This window comes from Corapipo altera, unplaced genomic scaffold, assembly GCF_003945725.1.
Source record: "Corapipo altera isolate COAL_440 unplaced genomic scaffold, ASM394572v1 71, whole genome shotgun sequence".
Classification (NCBI taxonomy): domain Eukaryota; kingdom Metazoa; phylum Chordata; class Aves; order Passeriformes; family Pipridae; genus Corapipo; species Corapipo altera.
Window position 1 is genome coordinate 4,145,120 of NW_020884916.1, and position 6,186 is coordinate 4,151,305.

A 6,186-nucleotide genomic window follows, 5' to 3' on the forward strand; every position below is an offset into this window, starting at 1 on the left:
GACCCCCAGGAGCTAGGGTGAGTGGCTGGAGCCAGGTTGTGCTTCCCCTTTGCCCCCCTGGCTCTTCCACGGGGATTTACCCACGTTGATCCTGCTGATGGGAAATTCCACAGTTTCTAGTCTTGGAGGAGGAAGAGATGGGAAAAAAGGAATAAAAAAGGGCTGATTTCCAATGTTATTCCCAATCCCATCTCCCTGTGGTGTCCTGCCTCAGCACCATCCCCTGGAGCTGGTGGGTGGGAATGAGTCCCATGGACTCACACAACTATTTTCCCTTTCTTTTGCTCTCTGCTTTCCCCAAAAAAGCCATTTTTTTCCCTCCTTTGGGAGGGCAAGGAATGGGAAGCAGCATGTCCTGCCCATCCTCTGCACCTTGGAATGCCCTCTCCAAACCTAAAGCCTGGGGCTGGAGCCACCACTATGACTCTGTATAATCCTCACCCAGATTTGAGTTTAAGACAGTCCCTGTGGGGAAAACCCAACAACAACCATGCTCTAATCTTTAATTAGAGAGTTAATTAGCCTTGGAGGCTGGTACTGCCTTGTGAGGGGGTGGGGGGGAGCTGCTTTGTGAGCTAATAGACGGCAAAGACCTTTGGGTTTGGGGGTGCTCGTGGCTCCTGCTTTGGGCTGGACTGAGACGAGGATACCTGTCCCTCTGTCCCCTCTCTTGTCCTAACAATCCTGTCCTCAGGATTGTTCCCAGGATACCTGTCCTGTCCCACCTGTCCTGCCCTCAGGGATTGCTCCCAGGGTACCTGTCCTGTCCCACCTGTCCTGTCCTTAGGATTGTTCCCAGGGTACCTGTCCTGTCCCCCTGTCCTGCCCTCAGGATTGTTCCCAGGGTACCTGTCCTGTCCTCAGGGATGGCTCTCAGACAATGGCTGATGATTTTGGCAGTTCCAAGGGCTGGGTATCTGTCCTGTCCCCAAGAGTGGCTCCCAGCCAAGACATGACTCTCCCCTCCCTGGCAGGGGGGCAGTGCTTGGCAGTGTGGGGGCCTGGGCATCACCACCCTGGCACGAGGTGTCACCCTGCTGGGGAGCTGGGGTGACATGTGGGGACATGGGCTCTTGGTGACTTCTCCATCACTTGCTTTGTCTCTAACACTGAGTGAAAGCAAAGAGGCAGGAGGACACAGGGGGTGCAGGAGCCCACTGTCCATGGCACAGGGCCCACTGCCCATGGAACATGGCACTTACCAGGGAGAACTTGTCTGGAATGCAGCAGGAGAACACATGCCTCTGGCAAAGGTGCCTCTTTCCAGGCAGGAAGGGGTGCTTCCTTAAGCGAAAAACTTTAATCTTCTCGCAGTAAAACCTTCTGGAAGGGTCTTCTACGCTTACACATATGGCACAGGACACACATGGCACAAGGGGGGCACACCCGGCACTGGGGTCCCCGGGAGGGGCAGCAGGGCTGGGCAGCGACCAGGGGAGGGCGCTTTGGGCTCGCAATTGCCCTGCCCAGCCCTTGCCGACCCCCCCAATTCCTCCCCGGGTGCAGAACAGCCTCCCCCAGCCCACCGCTGCCCCCAGCACCCCCCAGGGGAACTCCTGATTTACCCCCAGTTTGAGGGTCTCTGGCATGGGGAGGAGAGTTCACCTCGTGCATCCCCCCCAGAGGTGTCTCAGCCCCCCTCCCCCCAGGGATGCTTATCCCAGAGATAATCCCAGAGCCGGCACAGAGGGCTCCGTGCCAGGGAAGGAGAGTGATCATAATGCTGAGGGGGGAAAAAAAAAAAAACAACAGGGAAAATAAGGGAAACCAGGAAATCAACACAACAAAGTTGACTAAAGCAAATATTTCCCTCCCTGCAGGAGGGAGCTGGGCTGACTGGAATGCTAAAAACGCCCTTATTTGAATCTTTTTAAATGGGAGCCGATAAAAGCAAATACTCCGCCGCCAATAATTATAATATTTTAATTGCGTTTCTTCAGGGCTTTTGGATTTTTTTTTGGGGGGGGGGGAGACACACAAAGGCTACGTGTAAACTGGCAGGAACAAATAGCCCTGTTGGAGTGGGTTTGGCTGCGATTTTAAGGGGTCCTGTGTGTGCCCCCCGGGGACCTGCAGCACCCCTGGGGGTCAGCTGTGACCTGGGTGGGGAACGAGGGGGTGAATTTTTCTTCCCATCTCCCTCCCAAATTTCTGATTGCACAGTCCCCTCACCTCCCTGTATTCCTGCTGGGATTTTACAGCACCTTCACAACAGGTGTGATTTTAAAATCCCTCCCTCTCAACACCCTGGTTTGGACAGGATGGAGGGGGCTCATACCCTCTGTCCATTGTGTGGCAGGGAATTCCTGCAATGAAAAAAAAAAAGGTTGGAATCAATGATATTAGAGGTCTTTCCTAACCCTAGTGATTTGAGAAACCCCCTCCCCAACTCCATCATGGTACAGAAAACAGAGCCTCTCACTAATAAACAGGTGACCTGGGGGTTGGGGGTGGCACATCAGTGCTTTCATTTATTTTTCCATGCTTTTATTCTACATGTTTTTTCACTTGCTTCTGTGGGGAAAGTTAGAGGAAGGAAAAGGCACTGAAGGGGGACATGAGCAGCGTGGTTTGACCTAGCTGTGTGTTGCTTTTGGACCAACCCAGGATTGGGGGATCCCAAAAGCACAGCTGTTGACCCCATTTTTGGGTTGAACTGCCCCTCCCAGGCCAGTCCCAAGGACTCTGAGTTGTTCAACCAGCAGGCACAAATCCAGAGGGAAGCAGGGTTCTTTAGCTCTGGTGCTCCTGGAATGACTTGTCGGATTTAGGTTTTAATTTCAGAAAAGAAAATGAGACTTTCCCCCCTTTTTTTTGTGCTCTGGTTTGATATACTATGGATTTTTTTGCTGTTTTATCTGTGTCTGGCCCCAGGCAAGTGGTGACTGGTGGGGTGGAAGTAGGGATAGAGCAGGAGGGGGTTTTTCCTTCTCAGGTGTCAGCATCCCCTGTGTTCCCAGGACACACAAACATCACCCAGAGCTGTTGAATCCTCTCCTGGCCTTTCCCCATCCCATTTCCAGCCTGGCCACCAAATCAAGGTGAGCTGAAACCTTCAGCTCTTGGTTCAAAAAAACCCCAAATTGGCCTTTGTGCTGGGGGGTGTCAACAGGGCCTGTTTCTTTTGGGTTAAAATTAAATTACCACACCTGGGTCAAGGGCTCTGCTCTCACCTGCAAACAAAACCAGGCACGTTTCACTTGCTGCACCGGTGTCCACGTGCAACAAGATATTTGCAGGGTCAGGGACTAATAATTTAAACTGCTGAGCAAAATAAATAAGTGTAAAGCAAAACCAAACCCGGAGCGCCGCAGGAGCAGGCGAAATTGTTTGCTTTTCAACTAGGCACACAAAAAAAATACAAACAGTAGCAGGAGGGATACAGAGATTAAAATTTTTATAAAAAACAAAATACCAGCAATCCCACCAGGAAGCTGGTTGTTTCCATTTTGTATGTGCATAAGATTAGCAACACTTTGCTGCCTGCTACGGGCGTCCCTCTCCCCCTTCTCCTGGGAAAAAAAAAAGGATCTTTTTGGACCAGGAAAAAAAAAAAGAGGGATTGAGATTTCCTACAGAAAATATTGACTTTTTAAATTGGACACTGCTCCTCTTCTGGCCTGGGAGGCAGCCAGGATATATCCCCTTTTTTATTTTTCCTGCAGGTAAATTGAAATTAGAGGCTTTCTTTGCAAATCTTGATGTGTCATAAACCCGATATCCATATCCATGGAGGGAGGAGAGGGATGTCCTGGGTTCGTGACAGGGAATTCCAAGCCAGAGGGGAGTGAGGTGTGCAGCCAGATGGACACTGTGCAGCCACACTGCTGAACTTTGGGTCTTCTCCCTGTAAATTGTGATTCCTGGAGCGTCCCCACGGGGATTTTCAGTGCCAGGTGCCCAGGGAGCTGTGCCTGAGCACCTCAGGGACCCCTGCCCTGAGCCTGCTGCCATCCTTGCAGCTGTTTTCTGCCTGATACACTTTTAAGATCTCTTGAGTGTTTGACTTTTACAGTTTCCAAACAGAGGAAGAAAGGTAGAAACCATTGGTTTGGCTGAGATAAAGCTCCAGTCCATTTCCTTTTCAACTCCACTTTTGCCATTTAATGACTGGACGTAGCTCTCAGAGCTCTGGTCTAGTTGACAGGGTGGTGATCAGTCAAAGGTCAGACTCGATGGTCTTGGAGGTCTTTTCCAGCCTCAGTGATTCTGTGATTTGGTCAGTGATGTCTTGCCCAGGTGCTTGGAGTCACTCCTGAGTCCCTGGGGCTCCTCTCTCGTGCTGTCACGTGTCCAAAGTGAGCTTGGAAACAGGCAGAGCTGGAATTCAGAGGTTTTTTCTGGATGTGGTGTGGATGGCACTGATCTCAGCCCCAGAACCCAGGCACCAGCTCCCCACAGCCCCCCTCGGGCTCCCACATTCCCCAGGGGTGGAAGCCAAGGCGTGTGCCGGGTGGGAACGCCACGGAGCTGCAGCGGGGCGGCTTTGACAGGCGGATCCCACCCCCATCCTCACCTTCCCCACGAGCATTTGGGGCTGGTGGTGCCCGTGGGGGGCCGGCAGCGCCCGTGCCCACCCCACCACAGAAGGCTGGAGCCGGCATTTGAATAATGAATTCTGTTTAAGACTGAAAGCTCGGAGATCCATCTGTAACAAGACTCGAAATAATTACAGCTGATGATTGCCTGGTACCTCAGCCAGAAAAAACAGAACAGATTTTGGCCGCCAGCAATTACAAGCAGCACCCGTTTGAGCACAGGGAGAACTTTCGGAAACGAATTCATGAATACATTTGTGGGTTTGGGGAGGGATGGGGATGGGGTGTGGGGTGCAGGAGTGTGGGGAGGGTGTGTCTGCATTCACGTGGCTCCTGGAGATCTTTTCTGGGGGGATGATGTCACAGGTGTCCCATTGGGCTGTGTGTCTGCAGCATCATTTGGGCCTGGGAGGAGCAGGGCATCCACACCCAGACCAGTGCTTGGGGTTGTTACACACACCAGGATATGAATTGGTGGGAAAACAGGAGATAAAAAGGGAAAAGTGTGGTCAAAGCCATTCCCAGGAGCAGAGAGGCCCATGGATGCAGCAGAAGCAGGTGATGAATTCTGGACTCAACTCTGCCAAACACCTGCCCCCCATTCCTTTGGGTTTGTCTTGTGGCTTTGCAGTTGAGGCCTGAGCAGAGAAGGAAGGTTCCTCCACCCAACACAACAGCGATGCCTTTGGGTAGCTGCCGAAAACCCACGGGCTGTCCCCGGCACAGCCCCACGTGTCCCCCAGGCTCAGATCTGCCTTCCCTATAATGGGGATAATTCATCAAGTAGTGAATAATACGCTTTCCTTCTTCCATGTCTCTTCCACGTATCATTTCAACCGTCTGAAAACTGTCAAATTAGACTATTTTCCTTGACTGTTCCATTTAGGAGCAGGGGGAGCTGCAGGCTTTGATAATTGCTGCACACTGGGCCGATGTCTTGTAAAACGCAGCGAGCAAAAATGTTTTTGCCCAGGCTGGTGAAACACAGGCTTCCTCTCCTGAGGTTAGATGCTGATGATCTTTAAAAGTCTGTTTTCTTTGCCCCCTGGAGCGTGGCTGGCTGAGGCTGACACGGGGAAACCTTGGCCGCGGTCTCTGTGAGTCACTCGGGGACTGTGCGTACGCGGCGCTATCGCTTCTTCCCATCCGCCAAAATTGCGTGTGCTTGGAATTGTCCCGGCGTGATGCGTCTGTATTAATCATTGCTCCCTTATCTTGTTCGGCTCCAATCTACAAGGATCTCCTTAGTTCTCCTCTGCACCTTAAATTCTCTTTTATCTCAACTGGTGTCACCGCCGAGCCTGCAGACGGCTGCAGCTGGAAAATGCATGTGGGGACTCCCTGCTCTGACCCCTTCCCTGGCTTTTTCCACGGGATGCAGGGCTGTTGTACAGCTTGGCTGGACTAGTGTTGGCATTAAGGAGGATGTGATGGTCTGTTGTGCATGGGGGTGTGTGCTCTGGAGCCATCCTTGTGGCTGTGTATGGTCCTGGTGGGAGGGATGCTGAGAGCCTTTGGGGTGGCGGGGTAAGAGCCTCATGTCCAAAAAAACCAGTGTGATGGGTGATCTGGGTGCTGTGCCAAGCTGTTTCCTTCCCCCCTGACCAGAATGACCCCACTGACCCCCAGTTTGTGGTGTTGAGTCCAT

At 52.2% G+C, this 6,186-nt stretch overlaps 1 long non-coding RNA gene across 1 annotated transcript; it reads right to left on the minus strand.

The window, feature by feature from the left end:
• Positions 1-4,081: 4,081 nt before the first annotated feature.
• LOC113953050 lies at positions 4,082-4,845 on the minus strand. Its single transcript, XR_003529729.1, has 2 exons — positions 4,694-4,845; positions 4,082-4,320 (listed from the first exon to the last, which is right to left on the minus strand). It is a non-coding gene; the product is annotated as an uncharacterized LOC113953050 (long non-coding RNA).
• Between the last annotated feature and the right edge of the window lie 1,341 nt (positions 4,846-6,186).